This window comes from Cervus elaphus, chromosome 15, assembly GCF_910594005.1.
Source record: "Cervus elaphus chromosome 15, mCerEla1.1, whole genome shotgun sequence".
Lineage (NCBI taxonomy): Eukaryota > Metazoa > Chordata > Mammalia > Artiodactyla > Cervidae > Cervus > Cervus elaphus.
This window is the reverse complement of record NC_057829.1, coordinates 49135064-49160647: the sequence shown is the minus strand read 5'-3', so window position 1 is coordinate 49160647 and position 25584 is coordinate 49135064. Positions and strand designations below refer to the sequence as shown.

Here is a 25584-nt window from a genome sequence, read left to right as displayed (position 1 = left end):
AAGTGAGTAATCATGTCAACAATTATTTCAGAATTTTGTCCTTATGCTTTTGTTTTATCACTTTCTTTTACTTCAAGTCAGCTAGAATCCCATAAGCAAATTTGTTTTTAGTTCAGTTTAAAAGTGTTGTAAGTATACCTTCAACTTTTTGTGGAATTAAATACGGTAGTTTTATTTTCTAATACTCTGTTCCATTGTTTCTTAAACTTTTTTCACTATAACCCACTTAAAGAGGACTTTTAGATATTTTCTTCTTCCTGGTTGTACCTCAATGAAATTTTATTACTACAGATTTATTATATATCTGTTTATGTATATGTGTATCTGTGTTTTATATATAAAGAATATATTTTTGCCTCTCAAAAGCTGATTTTTTTCTTCCATTTGGGGGTTAATGTGTCCCAGTTAATATTGAATAGTCAAACAAAAGTCTTTTCTAACTTCCTAATATAGCATAAATAAATACTGTAGTGTAAACATTATCCCTCAACACTCATTATAATGGCATCCCTTTCTGAAACATTTGTCCAAACTCTCATGCAGGATGACTCTTTCAGGGCATCTCTAGAGCAATCGTCAACAGTCATCAGTTTTTAAGTATGTAGTAAGAGAAGACTATCATTGTCATAGATTGCACTTTATATAGTCTGCTTACTCAGGCATTTCTCGTATAGTTGTGCTTGCCTTGTCTGTGAAGTTCTGACACTATTGTTTTCTTTTTTGTAAATTTTAAACAGTTTCCTCTATGTTTATTAAAGATGTGCTATTTGCTTATCAGATGATCCTTCCTGCTAATCCCAAATTTTAATTTTATTTTTACGCAATATTCTTTTATGTTAAATATAAGCATTCATATATATTTCTCTAAAGAGCTAAGAATAATCTATGCCCTAAGTATTGTCCTTCTATCTATCACAGAACATTTGCTGTTATAGGTCTCACAAATGATTTGCTTGTATCAATGGCAGAAGAAAATTGTAACTGAAAAGTGGGGGAAAAAATGTGACAGCCAGGTTGAATTTTCTGTGAAATTCTCCATTATTGCATTTTATGGAGAGTATTCAAATATTAGATTATCAGATGCATATCTAAGGCAAAAGAAATGAACAAGGCCTTTGGCCAATATGACATCCATTTAATGAGAGAAAGTGTTAGTCACACAGTCATGTCTGACTCTTTGCGATCCCATGGCCTCTAGCCTGCTAGGCTCCTCTGTTCCTGGAATTATCCAGGCAAGAATACTGGAGTGGGTTGCCATTTCCTTCTCCAAAATAAGAGAAAAGTATCTCCTAGAGCTCAAATACTGTGAATAATACTTTAGGTTTGATAAAAGCACATACTGCTTCCCAAATGACAACCATAAAATTAAAAGGGCTTTCTCCATTTTAAACATATTATTGCAATCTTATCATAATCACCGACCCTGATAAAGCCACTGAGGTAGAGCAAGATACAGATTTTGAACTTTTGGTTTTATCCTATCTGCCCTCATCCCTTGAGGTGAGGTTAAAATGTAGCAGTTTTTAGTTGCATTCCATTCCCCCAATCTGAGCTGTCATCAAATTGGTTGACCTTGAAATACATGTTTTATATTTATTCCTGTGCCAACAATGCACTGAAGTAACAAAAGATTACATTTCCTGTTTTGTCTAACATATTCCTTTAAATTAGTGAAATAAAATTAATTGGAAGAAGTAACTTAGCTTTCCTTATTTACTCCCAAGGTCTGATTCATGGGACTGGGAAAAGAACTGAGATGTACAAAATGTAGAATTTTCTTTCAAATCAGGAATTTTGGATTTATATTCTGCTTGTTCTTCCTTTTTTAGTTGATTTCCTTCCAATTCACTTTCAGAGGACATCCCTATGTGTGTCACTGACTGTGTAAACAGGTGACAGCTATTTTAGAATGATCATCACGTGGCAGGCACTCTGCAAGGTGTTTTTTGTTTATTTCCTTAAATTCTGGTGCAAAATGACACTGCTGTTCACCTTAATGTTAGAAATATGCATAGATTTTTTAAAGTTATAGATTTATAAAAGATACAGATATTTTATCAACATTTTTAAGTTTTTCTGGTTAAATGAGACAAAATAAGCCCAATGGGAAATAAAAAAATATAGTGGGGAAAAAAACTTCTCTTCAGTTCAGTTCAGTCACTCAGTTGTGTCCAACTCTTTGCAACCCCACGGACTGCAGCACACCAGGCTTCCCTGTCCATCCCCAACTCCCGGAGCTTACTCAAAACTTGTTTTGAACATACATTTTTTTATTGTTGGCACATCCTCAAAAATAAGATTTTGATACTGCCCAGTCTAGCATACAATTTCCCTGAATACAATGGCATTTATTCTATTGAATTCTGTTGATGGTTAGAAGTGGTCTAGTCAATAAAAGAAGTGGAGTCTGGCATTAAAAAAATAGATATAAATCAGGAGTTAAAATGAAGCATATTATTCTGAGAAATCGAAACTCTATATCTACCAAGAATCTTTGCAGATAATAAAGAAGAAAGTTATTGACTTATTTCAAACTTAAAATCTAAAGACTTGGAGACTGAAACTACCCTCCAACATGACAGGTGCAAACACTTTGATTTGGTTTGCCCAGAGGAAGCATTACTCTTGCTACTTTCATAAAGACTGATTGATTTTGACAGAAGTCAGTCTGTGCAGACTTGGATAAGTATGGTACTGAAGAGTCATAAAACCATTAGAGAAAACTGTAGGCTCAGAAGAACTCTCCATAAAAATGTTGAGGTAGAAGGAATATGACGGTGAAAAAGAGACTATATTTGCTGTATATCCACATCATGAGTTATGATAACCATAAGGAATATTTCCAGCCCTGGGTTTCAGAATCTCAATGAACTAATCCTTCTGAGATAACATAAACTGAATAGGGAGAAAACAAGCCAAAGAAATATTGCCTTCCTTTATTTATTTATTTTGCAGACTAAATCTAGATTGAAAAATTTTTAAAAAGCCTCCTATCTTTGATTCTTGCATGGCTTGAGGGAAAATATTGTGCTATATAAGGGTTTTTGCTTGCAAACTGGGCTCCCTGTGAAGGAGACAGTGAGACAGGAATCAGATCAGATCCATGCACGTGGAAATCAGAGAAAGAAGCAGGATTGTATTAAGAGAAAAATCTAACTACACAGGGTCAACAACAGTTTTGGCCAATTCCAGAAGAAGCTCTGGAATAAGAGCTGCATGTTTGAGTTATTCCAGATTGGGTCAAAGTGAGAAGGTCTTTGCACTTGGCCATCAGTCAGTGAGCTACAGTGAGAAAGGTATGACCCTTCTCTCTGCAAACAAATATTCTGGGAAGTGTCTGGTAGCTGAAGGACATCTTCCTACATCACTGTCAGAAGTCAGAATGTCTTTTCTTGAAGGGGAACCTGAGTAGTGTATCTCATTCTCCGTCACAAGCCAATATCTGTACTATCTTCATTAGATTAAAAACCCCTTGCTTAACAGAATATAATAAAGCACATGTGTGTGTGTTAATCACTCAGTCATGTCTGACTCTTTGCGACCCCATGAACTGTAGCCTGCCAGGGTCCTCTGTCCTTAGACTTCTCCAGGCAAGAGTACTAGAGTGGGTAGGCATTCTCTTCTCCATGGGATCTTCCCAACTCAGGTATTGAACCGATTGCAGGCAAATTGTTTACCATCTGAACCACCAGAGATATGTGTGTATATGCCCTTAGAATCATTCCAAAGTAAATTGTTCATTGCCTCCAAATAAAATAATCAGTTCCAGAGCTATGATTGTCCTGATCCAAGCTAATAATGATCTATTTCTATCTTTATACTCAGAGATGCGGTTCATATTTTCATTTTTATATTTAATTCTCCTTTAAGAGAATTCTCCTGGATATGGTTAGCTTTACATTTTTTCTATCTTTTAGTTCTTACAAGCACCCAACAAGACAGTTATTATTGTCCTATTTTACAGGTGAGAATACTGCAGAAAAGCTAAGAAACTTTTTCAGGTTCTTATACTTGGCATATGAGAGAATATGGATTTGAGTTTAGGACATTAATATATTATCTGCTTGTGATCTTTGTTCAGGGAAGGAGGCTATTATAACTGGTGCAGCATCATAAATTATTCTAACGGTATGATAGATTGGAGTCCAGAGATAAGCAGCAATTTGACTTAGAAACATTTTAGAATTCACTCTGAAACAGTTTACTTATTTTAATTATGGAAATTAAGAGCCATATCACAGAAATCCATGCCTTGCAGATTAGTATTACATAGTAGCTCTGAATTTAAATACATTCAATGAGAGAATAAAAAACTAGGTTATAGAAAATTGTCAATGGTTCCCCTCACATTATTCCTTGCTCTGCCTCAATCTAATCTGGAGTGATACCAGAGGGGAAAAAAATTCCATGAAGGCAATGGAAGTTGCATGAAATCCTGGGAAATACAATATTCAATGTACCCATAGCTATGAATTTCACTGATTATTTTGAGATATGGAGGTAATCATTTCAAAATAAATCTATAAACCTCCCACATCTAGTCCTGTCTTTTCCATTCTCCTGGTACTGAACCTGAGGAGAATTTCCATCAAAGTATTCAATACCCTCCTACATTCCCAGGGGCTATGTTGTTTCTTTTTTCAGCATCTTCCACATTCTTCTTATTGAGACTATTTCCATCAGTCTCTCTTTTATCACTACCAAAGAAAAAAGTGAATGAAGAAGTAAAACATAATCACGTCCTACTGTATCTGTTCTCTTGCTACAATTCCTGCACATCCCAATCTTTTAGGGGAAAAAAGGTCAATATACATTATCTCCATCACTACCCTCATTTCTTAGTGAGTTATTTAGTTAGCCAGCTATTCAGTTAAGCCAAGTTATTTCTTTTTCCATTTTAGAGTTTGCATTTTCTTTTACTTAGAGAGTCTTCCACAGTAGTTTACTTATCCTTCAGTTCTCAGTTTACATAGCTTTCCTTCACAGGAAACTTCCCAGAGCCTCCCAGCACATAGGAAGATACACTCAGAGTACTCACTCTCTCCCCTCACAGTGTGCATGGCAATTTTTTATTTTCTTATCTAACGGCGTGTTTATGGATTTAATGGCTCACTGTGCTGTGAGATTCATGACAATGATGACCTGTCTGTTTCTTCCAGATCTGTGAGTCCGGTGCTCTGTGCATACCAGACACTTTATAAATATTCATTCAAGGATTGGATGAATGAAAGATAAAAGTGATCATAGCCATTCAACTAAATCTGGAAATATATCAAGGCAACATATAATCAAGTAGAAAAACATATTGATAGATTTTCCTCCTTTTCAATGTGAGAGAGAATCTAACTCTTCAAGAAGAGACAGACATTATTATTTACTCTACCATCAGAAGCACTTGTAAATGTTGTCTTTGTGTTACTTGAGAAACAGTATTCTGATCATAACATTCTTACAGGCTTTAAATTTTTATCTTAGTATAGTACAGTTAAAAGAATATTAAACTTGTGGGACTTCTCTAGCAGTCCAGTGGCTAAGACTTGCTTCCAATGCAGGGGACACAGGTTCTCTTCCTGGTCAAGAAGCTAAGATTCCACATGCCTCAGGGCCAAAACCCCAAAACATAAAACAGAAGAAATATTGCAATAAATTAAATAAAGACTTTAAAATGATTCATATCAAATTCTTAAAAAAAAGAATATTAAACGTTTAGTCTAAAAAATTCCCTTTTGTATTCTTTTATTCATTAGCTATGTTACATTCATCAGCTGTGTACTCATTTGCTTCTACCTGAGATGCCATGCCAGTGAAGTGGGGAAGTAATTTAGGCTTTAAAGTACTCTATAAACACTTAGCTGCTACAAATCATTGTTGGCAATTAAACTCTAAATTTAGAAACGGCAACCCTTAACCTAATTGATGGGGACTGAAAGTTGCTACCTGCTCTTTGTTCTTAAAATCAGAACTGTTGTTTTAATTATTCACCTAACCAGCATGTACTAAAACATGTAATATTCTCCAGGTGCTATGTTTGATTCTAGATACACCCAAGCATTAGATATGTTCCCTGATACCAGTTACTTAGTTGCTCTTAAAAATGACACAATTAGTTATTTAAAAAATAAAGTTAAAAAAAAATTGTCAAGTCTTTGCTACAGTCAGTTAGTAAATGAATAAAATTGGAATAAAATTGGATGTTGAGTGCAATAAAATTGGATGTTTGTTGCTAACAAAGTGCTTCATGTCACTTAGATATAATCATTTATATGGGCAGTATATATACATAGAAACTGATTGTTGTTTAGTGCTTTCTAGTTTGAATGCTTTTATGTACGTTATCTCTTTTTATAAAACTGTAAATAAGTTATTATAGGGGAATTCTCTGGCTGTCCAAGGGTTAGGATTCTGTGCTTCTACTGTAGGGGGCCCAGGATTGATCTCTGGCTGGGGAACAAGGATCCCCCAAGCTGAGTGATGTGGCCAAAAAAAATAAAAATAAAAAAAGTTATAATCACTTTCATTTTACTGATGAGAGAACTGATGTTATATAAGCTTAAACATATTGACCAATTTGTACAGCTAGTAAGTAGCAGAATTAAAATTTCAACCCAGATTTCCACTATAAATCTTTTGTACTAAATCAACTTTCCTCCTCCTCGTTTTCTTTGTTCTCTCTATTCATTGCATTAATATATGCAAATCTACATGATAATTAATGCACTAAGAAATGTACATTACCGCATACTATACATGCTTCAAATCTTACATTTCATGTCAATCTACTTGCATTATCTAAATTTAACTTCATTAAAAAGTGATATAATCATCAAAATAATTATAAACTTTGCTTGTTTATAAAGTAATGAGCACTGTGTGCATTTTGTGCTTAGTGGTGTCCGACTCTCTACAGCCCAGTGGACTGTAGCCCACCAAGCTTCTCTGTCTGAGGAATTTTCCAGGCAAGAATACTGAAGCAGGTTGCTATTTCCTACTTCAGAGGATCTTCCCAACCCAGGGATCAAACCCACGTCTCTTCATCTCCTGCATTGGAAGGTGAATTTTTTTTACCACTAGTACTAAATATCAAATATAAAGTAAAATTAAGATTCATCTGTCTTCAAAAGAATACTATTGCATCTAAAATAAACCAAGGTAATCTTATCTTTTTTCTCCTAATTGGTTTATGTATATAGCACACAAAGCATGGCCTATCAGGCTCTACTACAGGGTAAAGAGAGATGCTGGAAAAATATACCACTACACAAGCAGTCATATTTCAGATCTGGATTTTGAGTTCTATATAAAATTCTTAATAATCCATACACAGCATGTAGGTTTGTCCAGTTATAATGGCAGACTTCATAAATGCTGAGTGTGTCAACATATGAAGATTTGGATGCAAGCTCTGAAACTTAAGCAGGGTTCTGTTGTTGCAGGTTAATTTTTAACTAGGCCTTCCGGGATTGAAACAGGCAGGAAATATATTTAAAGGAGGCTTGAAGCAAAACTTTCCCCTTAATACTAAACTATGCTTGAGTATATAGAGAGGAGAAATAAACACTAAAGGGATAAAGACTCAAGAAATCCTTTTTTTCCTTTTAGGAAATCGTGTTGCAACCAAAGAATATTTTCTCAGTGGAGCATTCTTCAAAAACATGTCTGTGTAGACACAGAACCAATGTTAGTTTTATCAAATAAAACCAAATGAACACAGATAAATAAAAATGTATATTTATATAATCATTTAAATGCTGAGAGCTAAATTAGTCCCCACTTTTTGATCCTATAGCACTTTGTATATGCCTGTCTCAGCACTTTTCATATTGTATTGTATATAATTATTTGCATTTATACCTCTGTTAACTAATGTACATTCTAAAAGAGACAATGTGTTTTGTCCACATTAATGCTTTAGTGTAGAATTGAGGTTTCATCTCAATATATGTTAACTGAATTTTTTTGAATCATGTAATTTTTCTTACTTTTATATTAGAAAAATATAGCAATGAATAAAAATATAAAATACTTATTTTTAAGTTTGGTTTGAAATCAGTCATATATGTTTTCATGCATTTATTTATTCATGTATATTTACTGTCAAATTTGTGCTGGACAGCATTTTAGGGGCTGGCCTGTAAAGAAGGGTAAGAGCAAAGTGCTCTTTGATGTTATATCACTTAAACTATACTGAAAAAAGTAGATGTTAAAATAATTGCCTTTAAAAATCACTAGAGCAATAACCTCCAGTAATAAAGATACACAGCAAAATCACACCATCTAGGAGAGCTTCTAGCCTGCCCTTCTGGAAATGACATTCTAATAGGGAACATACAGGTTTAAAAAAAGTTACACAAATAAAAAAAATTCAAATTTTAATGAGTATTGTGAAAAAAAGTATAGAGAGTATGACAGCATATATATCAGTTCAGTTCAGTTCAGTTCATTTCAGTTGCTCAGTCGTGTCCGACTCTTTGTGACCCCATGAATCGCAGCACGCCAGGCTTCTCTGTCCATCACCAACTCCTGGAGTTTACTCAAACTCATGTCCATCAAGTCGGTGATGCCATCCAGCCATCTCATCCTCTGCCATCCCCTTCTCCTCCTGCCCCCAATCCCTCCCAGCATCAGGGTCTTTTCCAGTGAGTCAACTCTTCGCATGAGGTGACCAAAGTATTGGAGTTTCGGCTTCAGCATCAGTCCTTCCAATGAACACCCAGGACTGATCTCCTTTAGGATGGACTGGTTGGATCTCCTTGCAGTCCAAGGGACTCTCAAGACTCTTCTCCAACAGCATAGTTCAAAAGCATCAATTTTTCAGCACTCAGCTTTCTTCACAGTCCAACTCTCACACCCATACATGACCACTGGAAAAACCATAGCCTTAACCAGACGGACCTTTGTTGGCAAAGTAATGCCTCTGCTTTTTAATATGCTGTCTAGGTTGGTCATAACTTTCCTTCCAAGGAGTAAGCATCTTTTAATTTCATGGCTGCAATCACCATCTGCTCAACTAGAGCCAGACATCCTGGAACGTGAAGTCAAGTGGGCCTTAGAAAACATCACTACGAACAAAGCTAGCAGAAGTGATGGAATTCCAGTTGAGCATATATATATAGAGGTGCTTAATCCAATCTTGTGAGGCCAAGAAAGCAAATGACATTCAGTTTACATCCATCACTCCTAAACTGTAGGTCTAATAAGGCCAGAAATCCTCATGATGACTTTCACTTGTACTAAGTACAAATCATGACAAAATCATTGCCCTTTTTTCCCCTTAGGAAAAATGGTAATAGATATCGTACATCTTGATTTTAGTAAACTTCTTAAGATTTCTTTTCATTCCATTTTAGTTGTTAAAATAGGGGGAGAAATGCTTCCTAGATGATGACATAATGATTTAGATTTGGAACTAACTGAAGAAGCATCCCCAAGTTGGACTTTAAGCTTGACAAGACTCTGATGGCAGCCTGCAAGCTTCTAAGTAATTAATAATTGGTTCCACATTCTCAGCCATTTTTTGAAGGCATAAAAGACATGACTTTGAAATGTATTCATGGTTAGGAAGTTTAGCAAAATGGGTCATACCATAGACCCATTTGTTGAATTAAAATTAAAATATATCTCAATGAAAGTCTCAAAATTCAAGAGCATAAGATGTTACTGCTGCTGCCACTACTGTTACCATCACATTAGCTGTTAGAATTAGCCTGGACAATTGTGACTTCTCTCCTTCAAACCTTAAGGAAGTCTATAAACTAGACTTATTCTCTCCATTTTGTAGACAAGAACACTGAGTTTCAAGTAGACTAGATAATTTGCCAAAGTCGCAGAATTACTAAGTTGTAAAACTAGAATTCAAGAGACTGTCTAATGTCAGTATTAGTGTTCTTATCCAGAATTTCAGGCTGCTTCCAATGAAAGTAATTATGGATTCTTTAGGATTTCACAGCTTGATGCAACTGATTCTGCCACTTGCCAATTACATAGTCCTGGCAAAGTAATTCACCTTCTAGAGTCTGCAGGTGTAGAGAAAATACTAGTGAAGGGAAGTGAATTGAAAGTTGCTCAGTCATGTCCAACTCTTTGTGACCCCATGCACTGTAGCCTGTCAGGCTCCTCTGTTCATGGAATTCTCTAGGCCAGAATAATGGAGTGGGTAGCTGTTCCCTTCTCCAGGGTATCTGCCCAACCCAGGGATCGAACCCGGGTCTCCTGCATTACAGTAGGCTTCTTTACCATCTGAGCCACCAAGGAAACCCAAGAACACTGGAGTGGGTAGCTATCCATTCTCCAGTGGATCTTTCTGACCCAGGAATCGAACCAGGGTCTCCTGCATTGCAGGTGGATTCTTTACCAGCTGAGCTACCATGGAAGCCTATTATATTAGAATTTGTGGCAATTGAAAGAGCTAATACACAGAAAGCACCTGGAACTGTATCTGGCATGTAACAATCAATATGTTAGTTAGTAACACTGCTACTATTTTTTTAAATTTTATGATAAATATCTTACTAGATTTATAACCATGGCTAAATGCCTACAGATCTGAGTGGAACTGAGATAACCACTCAAAAATTTATCTAGCACTTATTCATTGCCATTTGCTTAATTTTCAATAAATTTTCACAAGGTCCCAGACAGTCTTCTCACCTACTCTTATTTCAACAGTAAGCCAAATATAAAAAAAATAAAATAAAATAGTAAGCAATACATGGTACTACTGTCTTAAAATATTTTCTCTGAAGATTTTTATCTGTACCATCTGTTTTGAAAATTTTATTTCTGTATGTCCTTGTGGTTACCTATTTTAAATATAGCAGTGTGTACATGTCAACCAGAATTGACATGCATCATCTCTTTAAAATAAAAATTGAAAATATTAAGTGATCCACATTAAGTCTGTGGAAGATGTTATGCACTTGCGAATTATTCTTTAGCCCATGGGATTTGTGATTTCCAGTTGAGTGACAATCAAACAGAAAAATCATAAAGGCGAATTTGCTTACAAAAGTCAACAATATTTACATAACTGATGAAACTTTGTTGAGCTGTGTTAATTCATTAGTTCTTCCTGTGAATGACATAATTTCAATGCAGTAATATTGACATGTAGTTTCTTCAGACCAAGACTACCTGCAATTTTTAGTGAGACCAAAAGTTGAATACAAAATTTTTTGGCATAAATATTTCTACTGAAATGTATGTCCCATTAATTAAAAGAAAGTATGTCAATAATCCAGAGTTTCAAGGTGGGAGGAGATAGCTTTTCTTACTTTTTTGGAATTAATAAAAATCCCTTATTGAAGGGACAAAGTAGAATCTTCTCATTGACACTTTCTTACCTTTCTGTATTTCTATTTTACCTTGATTTCTCTACCACTACCTCCTCTGTTTCTCCTATCAGCATTAAAGTTTTCACTGCTCAAAAAAAAAAAAAGAAAGAAAGAAAAGAAAGTACTGTACCTAGAAATTGTTCTGTACCACAGAGTTTGATGAAGAGCTTAATTAAATGAAAAGTGAAGCAATTCATAAGTAACCAATTTTGTAGTAATTTTATTCTACTGGCCTATGCTTTCTTTTTATCTATAATGAATGGTAAGAAGTATCTAGATTTGATACTTTCACATTTTCAATAAAGTTAATAATTACCCTCATATAGAAACTCAGACACATTCTCTGTGTACCAGGAGAAATCATATTAAAAAAAAAAGAAGTACAGCAGGATTTGTTATAATAGCCTTAAACTAGAAAACACTCAAACATTCATCGATAGTAGAATGTGAAAATGAATGTGGCACAGACTTACATAGAAAATAAAATGTATGAATAAATAAGCAGAAATGTGGTTGAATCTTCAAAAGGACAAAGATGAATGAAAGAAGGTAGATACTATAACATGCATTCTGTTTATACACATTAAAAATAGAGAAAAGTAAACTATATTACTTGGATGCTTATTTAGTTGCTAAACCTGCAATAGAAAGCAAGAAACTGTCAGAGTGGTTCATTGCAGGTGGAAGAAAGTGATTAGGGCTAGGAAGAAGCACACAGGGTCTTTCCTGATGATGCATTATATGCTAGGGTTTTACTTACACTTACATTTACTCTATAATAATTTATTAAATTTTGCATTCATGTTTAATCCCCGTCTATATATTACAGATTTTTTTTCTTAAAGTATAAATGACATAATTTGGTCTTAATAAAAGGCTTCAGAAACATTTTCCCTTCTTGTGAAACCAAAAACTGATTGCCAAGCTTCTTTCTCAGTGAAGCAGTAAAGTAGTGCAAGTGATTGTAGTGAGCTATAACATTTGTAGAGAAGGATAACTAAATCCAACTAAAGTGAACAGGCCATGAATTCTCATCAGTCTATAAAACATAAGTGCAATTTGTATAAAGTTGGATCTCATAAATAAGTAATGCAGCATTAAAAGGCAAAGCAAGATGAATAGAGCAAGGGTTTGTGAAGCAAAAAATAGTTGGTATTTCTTCTTAGGCAAATATTAAATAATTTAAATAGGTATATATTTTAAATGGGTGAGTGAAAAACACAACTCCAAATATATGACCCAACAAGCTGGGTATGTGTCTGTTACTGTTTTCCTCCTTGTAATCTAATACCTGGAAATGTCCCTCATTATCATTTCCTGGTCTCACAGGTGATAAATACTTTGTCCTTTTCTAAATATAAGTTTCCTTACCTTGGACTTTGGATGTGGGGTAGCTCCCCTCAGCAGCCGCCCCTGACCTCGGAGGTGGGGTAACCCCTCTCGGTCGCCGCCACATCCAAGGTAAGGAGCAGCGGCTGCGCTTTGCTGGAGCCGCCGTGAAGAGATACCCCATGTCAAGGTAAGAGAAACCCAAGTAAGACAGTAGGCGCTGAGGGAGGGCATCAGAGGGCAGACAGACTGAAACCACAATCACAGACAACTAGCCAATCTGATCACACGGACCACGGCTTGTCTAACTCAATGAAATTAAGCCATGACATGTGGGGCCACCCAAGACGGTCGGGTCATAGTGGAGAGGGCTGACACAATGTCATCCACTGGAGAAGGGAATGGCAAACCACTTCAGTATTTTTGCCTTGAGAATCCCAAGAACAGTATGAAAAGGCAAAAAGGTAGGACACTGAAAGATGAACTCCCCAGGTCGGTAGGTGTCCAATATGCTACTGGAGATGAGTGGAGAAATAATTCCAGAAAAAATGAAGGGATGGAACCAAAGCAAAAAAACACGCAGTTGTGGATGTGACTGGTGATACAAGGAAGGTCCGATGCTGTAAAGAGCAATATTGCATAGGAACCTGGAATGTTATGTCCATGAATCAAGGCAAATTGGAAGCGGTCAAACAGGAGATGGCAAGAGTGAACATCAACATTCTAAGAATCAGTGAATTAAGATGGACTGGAATGGGTGAATTTGACTCAGATGACCATTATATCTACTACTGTGGGCAGGAATCCCTTAGAAGAAAAGGAGTAGCCATCATAGTCAACAAAAGAGTCGTAAGTGCAGTACTTGTATACAATCTCAGAGATCAAATTGCCAACATCCACTGGATCATAGAAAAAGCAAGAGAGTTCCAGAAAAACATCTATTTCTGCTTTATTGACTATGTCAAAGCCTTTGACTGTGTGGATCACAATAAACTGTAGAAAATACTGAAAGAGATGGGAATACCAGACCACCTGACCTGCCTCTTGAGAAACCTGTATGCAGGTCAGGAAGCAACAGTTAGAACTGGACATGGAACAACAGACTGCTTCCAAATAGGAAAAGGAGTATGTCAAGGCTGTATATTGTCACCCTGCTTACTTAATTATATGCAGAGTACATCACGAGAAATTCTGGGCTGGATGAAGCACAAGCTGGAATCAAGATTACCAAGAGAAATATCAATAACCTCTGATATGCAGATGACATCACCCTTATGGCAGAAAGTGAAGAAGAACTAAAGAGCCTCCTGATGAAAGTGAAAGAGGAGAGTGAAAAAGTCGGCTTAAAGCTCAACATTCAGAAATCTAAGATCATGGCATCCAGTCCCATCACTTCATGACAAATAGATGGGGAAATAGTGGAAACAATGGCTAACCTTATTTTTTTGAGCTCCAAAGTCACTGCAATGGTGATTGTAGCCATGAAATTAAAAGACGCTTACTCCTTGGAAGGAAAGTTATGACCAACCTAGACAGCATATAAAAAAGCAGAGACATTACTTTGTCAACAAAACTCCATCTACTCAAGGCTATGGTTTTTCCAGTAGTCATGTATGGATGTGAGAGTTGGACTATTAAAGAAAGCTGAGCACAGAAGAATTGATGCTTTTGAACTGTGGTGTTGGAGGAGACTCTTGAGAGTCTGTTGGACTGCAAGTAGATCCAACCAGTCCATCCTAAAGGAGATCAGTCCTGGGTGTTCATTGGAAGGACTGATACTGAAGCTGAAACTCCAATACTTTGGCCACCTGATGCGAAGAGCTGACTCATTGGAAAAGACCCTGATGCTGGGAAACATTGAGGCCAGGAGGAGAAGGGGACGATAGAGAATGAGATGGTTGGATGACATCACCGACTCAATGGACATGGGTTTGGGTGGACTCTGGGAGCTGGTGATGGACAGGGAGGCCTGGCGTGCTGCGGTTCATGGGGTCGCAAAGAGTCGGACATGACTGAGTGACTGAACTGACTGACTAAATATAAGTTTCAGTTGTTCTTCGCATTAATGCTGCTGCTGCTGCTGCTGCTATATCGCTTTAGTCGTGTCTGACTCTGTGCGACCCCATAGATGGCAGCCCACCAGTCTCCCCCATCCCTGGGATTCTCCAGGAAAGAACACTGGAGTGGGTTGCCATTTCCTTCTCCAAAGCATGAAAGTGAAAAGTGAAAGTGAAGTCGCTCAGTCGTGTCCCTACTCTTCGTGACCCCATGGACTGCAGCCTACCAGGCTCCTCCATCCATGGGATTTTCCAGGCAAGAGTATTGGAGTGGGTTGCCATTGCCTTCTCCTCTTTGCATTAATACTGCTTTTTAAATCAGGCCTATACATATTATTTTACTTGTTGAAATTCTAAAAGTAGACAGATTTCCAGGATCAATCCTTTCTCTCTATTTGTCAGTACAAGTTATTTAGCTGCAGGCATGTGTGTGAGGTTAACCAAATAGGTATTTTAGATTGTGACATATATCATACTTCTCTTTCTATAACATTCATGAATCTTCAGTGGAAAAATGTACTTTCAGCTCATTTTAATCCATTAGATCTAGTTTAATTTAGCACCTTCTAAGAGCCAAATATTGAGCTGGGTATTGTGATTTCTAAGATCAATACAACACAGTCTCTGCTTTCAAGAAATTTGAATAAGTGGAAAAGTCAATATACTTTAGTAAGCACCACCAAAATGTTATGCACTGAATAAATGGACCATGAGTATGAGACGTTTAGGACATAGAAAAGTTTAGAAAACACTTTTTCTGGAGGAGATTATTGTTGGCTAGAATTTTCAAGGATGAACTATCTAAATCAAGAATGAAAAAAGAAGAAACCAGGGCAGGGGGCATGAGCAGAGGCAAACAGACATGGGAGAGTTCTGAGAACATACATCAGTAATCACATGGAGAACAGTATCCTTGGAGGTGAAGCTCTATGAGCAGTAATGGGAAGTGTGCCTTGTTTGCTGCATTGATAGACATTTACTATTGAACTATGCTTGTTAACACTGAACTAAATGCTTGTTAACAGACATCTCAGCAGCTACATTGAGGATAATTATGAGGGCTTTTAAGATTACTGTTAGGATAACATACTAAGAGGTTGTAACAACAGGTCAGGTGACAAATAATGAGAGCCTGATTGTGATTCTTTTGGAGAGAGGGGAAATTTTGAGAACTGCTTGCAGCATGCAAAATTATCAAGATTGGTGATTGACTAGATATGGACAATGAGGGAGAAAGAGAAGTCTTGAGATGTCTCTCCAACTTGGCCTGGGAATAATGAACTGAAACACAGAATCCAGGAGAAGAAAACCTTACTGAGGAAGGTAAAAATAAGGTTTCAATTTTAAACATGTTGAATTTGAGGTACCCACAGGTCACTCAGTGGGTTTGTTTTACAGGCAAATGTCTATTTGAGGTGGTAGACTGAAGGAGTAGAAGAGGTTAAAGATAGCTGTGGAAGACATCAGTATCTAAGTGTAATTAAAATTGTGGGTTTTAATGTCAGTGGGATTTCCCTTCCAAAAAATGTGTAGGATTAAAACAAATGAGTAGACACCTCCAATACCCAAAGTTTCTTTTGGAGGCGATGGTTATGTTTATTACCTTGATTGTGGTGATGGTAACACAACAGTACATGTATATTCCCCAACTCAAACTCACCAAATTGTATACATTAATTATCTGTCCCTTTTTGTATACCTCTTATACCTCAATAGAGATATGGGGGGAAAAGGACTAATACAGTATTTATTTTAAAAAGGCTTATGAAGAAACAGATAAAGAAAGGCAAAAAGAACCAGATATGCTTAAACATGAAAACCAGGAGCAAACAGGTAGTAGAAATCTCATGAAGGAGAATGCAAGATCCATCTCAAATGCAACAGTGAAGTTATTCAGATAAAGATGACATTTAGCTATAAGGAGGCTGTTGATTACTGTGGGGTTGAGGATGGATATCATTCATTATGCAACTGGTATTATACAACTGTGAATTTTTATATGCACACACATGTATGCATGCATAAATATATCTATTATAATAGCTGACAGTAAGACTGAAAGCTGGTGAAAGGATAGATTCCAAGTAAACATTGTAAAAATATATGCATAACATTTTATAATCTATTTTTGAACTGCTAATTGAATATCTGAAAATTCACCAAGCTTCAACAATATTCACAAGCAATAGGTAAACCTCTACAACAAATATTTTAGGTATCAGCATTAAAATGGACATCATTAAGTTTTCAAATTGTGTGGGTTTCTTTTCTTTACTTTACTGAGTATAGTCTTTGCATTATATAGTTTGACTTGACAAGAGAACCCATAAAAATCCCCACTTGTGGCCCACTTGAAAAAGAAGTATTATAGTTTTAGGCACTGCTGAACATCACGCTGAGCTACAGAAAATAAATAAAATACCATAAAGCTCCCCACCTTTATTTCACTTTTAGATCACCACATTGAGATACAGCAAATACATTAATCAAAGGCAGACCACTGAGATTCAGATATATTTTGTTAAATATTAAATTGTATAGTTGAAGGAAAGATCAATTTCTTTTTAAAAATGACACTATTGCTACCCTTCTAAACACTGCAGTTTACTAATGATTTTAAAACTGCTTTAAGGGTTTAAAACTGAACCACTACCACTTCATCCCAGCTGAGATTTAGAATGCAAAGCTCACAATAGGAATACATTTATGTTTCAGGTTAAATAAATTCAGCCTCTTTTATTTTAGAACTGGAAGAACATTTTGTTGACTCGGAGCTCTATTTCTGTTACTTAGGGCTAAAAGAAGTCAGTTCAGCATAAGAATTTCTGCAAGGCATTATTTGGAAGTTCGCTGGGAAGAGGCACACTCCGTCTTGTATACAGTGCTGAGAACCATTTTTAACGTTAACAGGCAATGTTGTTTCCAAGTAAGCCTTCTTTGCTGCCTCTATGCAAGCATGCGTGCCCAGGGCTACTGTGAAAATGGACATGAAGAACTGAAAAATAATTCTAGCCCCTAAGACCTCAGTGAGATACTATCATGAAGGCTAGACATCATTAATGTGAGCTCCAAAATTTCTTTCAGGTGCCATCCCCTCAGTCTCCAGTGACCCAAAATATGCACACAGAGTGATGTGTTGAAGCACCGACAACAGCCAAGTACTTCTAAGTGAAAATACCCTCTCATTTCCCCTTGATAAGCTAGAGTTTATCAGAAGGTATAAGCACCATGATCCCCTACTTCCTAAGACCCAGGGTTCATAATGGGACCAAGCTCTTCTGCCTGATTCTTACATGTTAAATCCTTCCATTTTAAGAATAAATAGGATTTGGTCAATGCACCTAAGCAGTTTACCAAACTTGTTTAAAATGACATAATCCCAACCACAGATCCAGCTTTATCCTCAAGTATTCACCCTATTTGGGCTTCCCTGGTGGCTCAGAGAGTAAAGAATCCACCTGCAATGCGGGAGACCTGTGTTCGATCCCTGTGTTGGGAAGATCCCCTAGAGGAGGGCATGGCAACCCACTCCAGTATTCTCGCCTGGAGAATCCCAATGGACAGAGGAGCCTGGAGGGCTACAGTCCATGGGGTCACAAAGAGTCAGACATAACTGAGAGACTAAGCACATACACATTTACACTATTTAACAATAAGTAAATACATGCATACATACATGCGTGTTCAGTCGCTAAGTTGTTTGACTCTTTGAAACCCCATGGGCTGTAGCCTGCCAGGCTCCTCTGACCATGGGATTTTCCCAGGCAAGAACATTGGAGTGGATTGGCATATCTTTCTCCAAAATACATACAAACATATTTTTAATATTTCTTCTCTGTTGCATAATCTCTCTCTCTCTTATCTTCTGCTGGCTATCTGTACAGCCAAGGATTTGGGATCAACTGAGAATTATTCAGGAGCTGGTGTGAGGCCTCTTATATCTCAGCCCCACTCTGAAGATGACCTGCTGGCATGCTTGCGGTCCAGATTCAGATCATACCTACAGATCTAGATTCTATCTCCACTGAAATATTACAAAGGGTACTAAGCAAAACATTACACTGAGAAGTAAAGTCTTTTTATCAGTGGCTGTTTAACTAGGATTTCCTGATTTTCCTCACCTGAACTCAATATGTGCTAACCAATTTTCTAGAATTCCTCTAAGTAAATCTTCCCTTATTGACAGACTATTGACTTATTCTCAAATTGCCTCCTCAGCTCAATTCTGTCTTGTATCACATCTACATGATTTATTTATTTCCTTTTTAGAATCTTACTAATTTGTTAAATTACTGCAGATGATACATGAATGCAGATGATTCCCATGAATCCTGACAGAGTCCCCTAAGTCCTTTGTGGTGTTTTTCATTTCTTTGAATAAATAATCTGTATGGCACATTTGACATTTCACATACAGACACATAGTGTAATCTTACTGTGCAGTTTAGTTGGTAAAGAATCTGCCTGCCATGTAGGAGACCCAGGTTTGATCCCTGGGTTGAGAAGATTCCCCTTGAGAAGGGAATGGCTACCCACTCCAGTATTCTTGTCTGGAGAATTCCATGGACAGAGGAGCCTGGTAGGCTACAGTCCATGTGATCACAAAGAATCAAATGTGACTGAGTAAGTAACAATTTTAGTCTTATATACATTTTTGCCACATCTTTACTGCTACCATATGCATTTGAGAATATGGAAAAGATTCTCAAATTTAAGCGTGGTGAACTCCATCTGTGTATAGTAAGTTCTACATTAAAAAAAAAATCTTAGGCAGACTATCACTCAGTCATAAAAAATAGTGAAATAATGCATTTACAGCAACATGGATGGACCTAGAGTTCATCACACTAAGTGAAGTAAGGCAGACAAGAAAGACAAATATGGTATCACTTATATGTGGAATCTAAATAAAAAAAAAAGAAAAGAAATGATACAAATACACTTATTTACCAAAAAGAAATAAAATGTGGTTTCCAAAGAGGAAAGGTAAGAGGATAAATTAGGAGTATGGTATTAACATGCACATATTACTATATATAAAATAGATAACCAATAAGGGCCTATTATATAGCACAGGGAACTATACTCAATATTTTGTAATAACCTATAAGGAAAAATATTACCTAACCCTGACCTCTGACCACCTCCTAGAGATAGACAACTGATCTAAGCTGTGCCAATTTTTGAAACTTGAATGGACTGACACCAGTTGAAGCTGCTATCTTAACAGAAGTGTCTGTAATCTCCAGTTGCTGAGGCCTCTATGGACTGTGACCCATGGAGACCATCGTCACCATTAGGTCACAGAGGAGGGATGGGAGAGAGGTTCACTGCTGCCTCAAGGCCAGGATGTGGCCAGTGGGTGGCCATGGCTAGTGCTCTGGAGTTCTGAAGGACACAGCCCTCAGTCTGTTCCCATACTCCCAGCTGGCAGCCCCATGGCCAGAGGACCTCAGGGAGAAAGCAGTGACTTGCTTTCACCACACTCTCTGCCCCAGGACCACTGCCAGGCTGACAGAGCTGAACAGGACCTAGCACTAAAGATTCTGTGCTAAGCATCACATGCTGATAGTCATGGACTAATGGCTGAGAGCACATTCTGCCCTGTTACAAACATAATCTGGAAAAAAATGTGTATATATGTATAACTGAGTCACTTTGCTGCACAATTGAACCTAACACAGCATTGTAGATCAACTATACTTCAATTTTTAAAGCTTTATTTTTAATACTCTGATAAAACTTTTGCTCTGTGTAATCCATAAATATTGCTTCAGAAGTATTACCAATTAAATTAAGTTTGACACTACAATACTACCTTAACAAATAAAAGGTTCCTTCACTGGATTATTCATACATATGAAAACATTAGGGTTTCTCTGGTGGCTCAGATGGGAAAGAATCTGTCTACATTGCAGGGTTAGATCCTTGGGTAAGAAAGATCCCCTGGAGAAGGGAATGACTACCCACTCCAGTAAGCTTGCCTGGAGAATTCCATGGATGGAGGAGCCTGGCTGGCCACAATTCATTGGGTCACAAAGAGTAAGACTCAACTAAGCAACTTACAAAATATTAGAACAAAAACTGAAAGTTGGTAACTCAAATTGAATATAACTAAACATACATATTTTGGGTCTTAGTGTGTCTTTATAATTTTGAATAACAGTTAAAACTAAATTTTATACAGGAGGGATTAGATCTGATAGAGTGCCTGAAGAACTATGGATATAGGTTCATGAGGTGGCGAGTGATCTCCAAGAAAAAGAAATCAAAACAAGCAAAATGGTTGTCCGAAGAAGTCTTACAAATAGCTGAGAAAAGGAGATAAGCAAAAGGCAAAGGAGAAAAGAAAAGATATACCCATCTGAATGCAGAACTCCAAAGAATAGCAAAGAGAGATAAGAAAGGGTTCCTAAGTAATCAATGCAAAGAAATGTTTCCATTCTATGAAAAAATAGAGATGGGAAAGACTAGAGATCTCTTCAAGAAAATTAGAGATACCAAGGGAATATTTCATGCAAAAATGGGCACAATAAATGACAGAAACAGTATGACCTAACCGGAAATGGAAGGTATTAAGAAGAGATGGCAAGAATACACAGAACTACACAAAAAAGATGTTAATGACCCAGATAACCATATGGGGGCTTCCCTTGAAACTCAGTCGGTAAATAATCTGCCTGCAATGCAGGACACCGGGTTTGATTCCTGGGTAAGGAAGATCCCCTGGCGAAGGAAATGGCAACCCATACCATTATTCTTGCCTGGAGAATCCCATGGGGTTGCAAGAGTCAAACATGAATTAGTGAATTAGTAAACCAGCACCATCAGCCATGATGGTGGGACTCACTTAGAGCCAGATATCTGGAAATGTGAAGTCAAGTGGGCCTTTGGAAGCATCAACACCAACAAAGCTAATGGAGCTGATGGAACTTCAGCTGAGTTATTTCAAATCCAAAAAGATGAAAAAAAAAAAAGACGATGCTGTGAAAGTGCTGCACGCAATATGCCAGCAAATTTGGAAAACTCAGCAGTGACCACAAGACTAGAAAAGGTCAGTTTTCATTCCAATCCCAAAACAAGGCAATGCCAAAGAATGTTCAAACTATAGAACAACTGAACTCATTTCACATGTTAGCAAAATAATGCTCAAAATTTTCCCAGCCAATATTCAACAGTATGTGAATTGAGACATTCCAGATGTTCAAGCTGGATTTAGAAAAGGCAGAGGAATCAGAGATCAAATTTCCAGCATCTGTTGGATCATAGAAAAAGCAAGAGGATTCCTGAGAAGCATCTACTTCTGCTTCCTTGACTATGCTAAAATTTTTGATTCTGTGAATCACAACAGACTGTGGAAAATTCTTAAAGCGATGGGAATACCAGACCCCCTTACCTGCGTCCCGCAAAACCTGTATGCAAGTCAAGAAGCAACAGTTAGAACCTGACGTGTAACAACAGATGGGTTCAAAAATGTGAAAGGAGTATGCCAAGGCTGTATATTGTTACCCTGCTTATTTAAATTCTATGCAGAGTACATCATGTGAAATGCCGGGCTGGTTGAGGTATAAACTGGAATCAAGATTGCCAGGAGAAACATTAATAACCTCAGATATGCAGATGACACCACTTTTATGGCAGAAAGTCAAGAGGAACTAAAGAGCCTCTTAATGAAAGTGAAAGAGAGTGAAAAGCTGGCTTAAAACTCAACTTTCAAAAAACAAAGATCATGGCATCCAGTCCTGTCACTTCATGGCAAATATATGGGGAAACAATGCAAACAGTGACAGACTTTATTTTCTTGGGCTCCAAAATCACTACAGATGGTGACTGCACCCATGGAATTAAAAGACACTTGCTCCTTGAAAGGAATGCTATGACAAACCTAGACACCATATTAAAAAGCAGAGACTACTTTGCCAACAAAGGTTCATCTAGTCATAGCTATGGTTTTTCCAGTAGTCATGTATGGATGTGAGTTAAGCCATAAAGAAGTCTAAATGCCAAAGAATCGATGCTTTTGAGCTCTGGTGTTGGAGAAGACTCTTGAGAGTCCCTTGGACTGCAAGGAGATCAAACCAGTCAATCCTAAAGGAAATCAATCCTGAATATTCATTAGAAGGACTGATGCTGAAGCTGAAGCTCCAATACTTTGATCACTTGATGCAAAGAGCTGACTCATTAGAAAAGACCCTGACGCTGCAAAGATTGAAGGCTGGAGGAAGAGGGGATGACAGAAGATGAGATGGTTGTATGACATCACTGACTCAATGGACATGAGTTTGAGCAATTTTCGGGAGTTGGTGAAGAACAGGGAAGCCTGGCATGCTACAGTCAATGGGGATGCCAGTAGTCAAACATGACTGAGTGACTGAACAACAACAAAAATAACAACTTGAGCCACTTAATGAAATTAATATATTGTATAATTATCATTAGGTAACAACAGGAGACCATTACAAGGCATCAAAATCCCATTTTTTGAACATTACAACTTCTCTAGAACTGTGCTGAATCAGTTGGATGCACCTTGTTTGGTTGTCTTCCTTCTCCTTTGTACTTTCAAACTCATTTTAATCTTTATGAAAATATGCTATTGCCTAAAAATCAGGACAATTATTGCTTTATCAAATTGTGAGTGAAGTCTATATTTCAATTTTTAATGCTGAAAAGTTACAGAGATCATTTCATATCAAATTTAAGAACTAACAATAAAGAAAAATTAATGCTATAATTCTTTCAAGATAAAGAATCCCTAGGAAAAGTGGCAAAAAAAGTTAAAAGAAAGAAAAAAAATAAAATTAAAAATCAATCAGCATGCTAATATTTATGTATGTGTTATGAGCTGTGGGCTTATATGTGTTATTCCCTATGGGCTTTACTTAGCTCTCCAGTGCTAATTAAATTAAAAGAAATGGAAAGATAATTTTCCTAAATTTCCAATATCTGTTTATTTTATCTGAATACTTGCTAGATATGATTAAGAAAGTTTTCAATTTTCATCAAAGTGGCATCCTGGAGTGACAACTGCAATTTAATTTTCATTATGATTAGACACTTATATTAGTTCAAGCTTCAATGTCTGGATTATTATATTTGCCTTCCAATTCAGCTTTCTGGATTTATAATCTCCTATTACAATCTACTCAGGAGTAATCATTATAAAATAATAATCTAGTGGTGCCCCATCTCAGACCTTCTAGAGGTTCCCTCAGCACCATCTGCAATATGGCATAGACAAACATTTATGATATGGCATAATTTACTTAATGTAATTATGACATGTCACATGCTGCCATTTATCTGTGAGTTTATCCATTCTGTCACCTTTCTTTTGAAAGGAAACCCCTAACCCCTCCCATTTTCCTTCTCACCAGTATGCATCCTTCATGAGTCAACTTCAACATCATCCTCTTTCTCTGTTTTTGGCACATGCCCCTCATAGATTTAGTCATCTTGTTTGATTGGTGTAACAGAAGCTGTCAATGACCCACACATGTCCCTCACTCTGGTCAACTACCATCTGCTAGTAACTGCAGTCTCACTGAACAGCCGTATATCAGATTTGCAGAGAACTGGTTGCCTGGAGGCAGGAAGTGCAGAAAATACGCCCCCCATCCACAGCATCACTGACCAAGAACTCTCAGGTTTTAGTGTGTGAAATTACCAGTCCCATCACTCTCAGGATCAGTAATTCTGGGGAATGTGTTTGTGTCATTTCCCAGAATCTGCCCTGTGGATTAAGCTCTAGTTCTCTTAATTGCAGCTGGTTAACTGCAATTCCTTTATTGGCTTCCTTCTCTTCTCTGCATCACTTCCACTTCCTCACTTTCCTACTAGTAATACTTTAAGGTCTCAGAAAGAAACTATTTATACCTGAAACTTTGTCTGTAAGTTTTTTTTTTTTTCTTTACTTTGTAGAATCCACAGTAAAACTTTCATACCAGAAGTATTGTGTGGGATTCTGGAGTTGAATGGCTTGTCGGCCACATGATATCAAGACCACCTGGCATGTTGTGACAAAAATTTACAGGACTCTCTCTTGTGGTGAAGTAGAAAGGCATAAGGGGATACATGCCTCTCATCAATTTCTCCAGGATTTGAGAAATATAGTGACACTCATAATGACAATGACTATTGAGGTGACGGTTGTTGCAAGTATTGTCAGTGCTCTCAGAAAAAAAAAAAAAAACAACTGATTAGCCCAAGCCTAAATAATAAGTTCTCCATGACAGTATTTAAAGACACCCTCCTCTTTTAAAGTTAGAGAGGAGATTGGACTGAAAATGGACCTTTTGTTTGACTGTAATAGTAGTTGAATTGTAGAAATATACTGCAAAGCACTAGCAAATCTCTTTTTTATAACTCCAGGGTCTGAGAGGAAAGAGGTAGGATCCTAAAACCTGAACTTGGGAAAGAAGGTGTATTCTTTCTTTGTACAGAGACCACATAGATGCCTTATCTGAGGTCAACACTCCAAAATACATGTATGTTCCTTCAAAAATGTCCTTCATCTTATGGTTTCTGGACCACTATGTTCAAGACCAGGCATGCCCTAACTGAAAAAAGCATTGTCTCTGATTTAAGAAAAACAGGATTATTCATCAAAAGAGTAAAAAAACTGGCTAATATTTCCAGTTAGAAATTAAGAGAACATCTCTAGGAATGAGTGATGAGTACACTGGACAGGAATGTGTCTGAAATATAAGGTACACTTGTTATTTAGTCACTAAGTCATATCTGACTCTTTTGCAACCCTATGGACTATAGGATATAGCTCTATAGCCTATAGCCCACCAGGCATCTCTGTCCATGGGATTTTCCAGACAAGAATACTTGAGTGGTTTGCCATTTCCTTCTCCAGATTA

General features: G+C 37.0%; 1 protein-coding gene across 1 annotated transcript in view; it reads right to left on the bottom strand.

Moving 5' to 3' along the window:
• The window catches only part of PCDH15 (protocadherin related 15), a 1264171-nt gene that overhangs the window by 227880 nt on the left and 1010707 nt on the right, over nucleotides 1-25584 (bottom strand). The window lies entirely within an intron of this gene.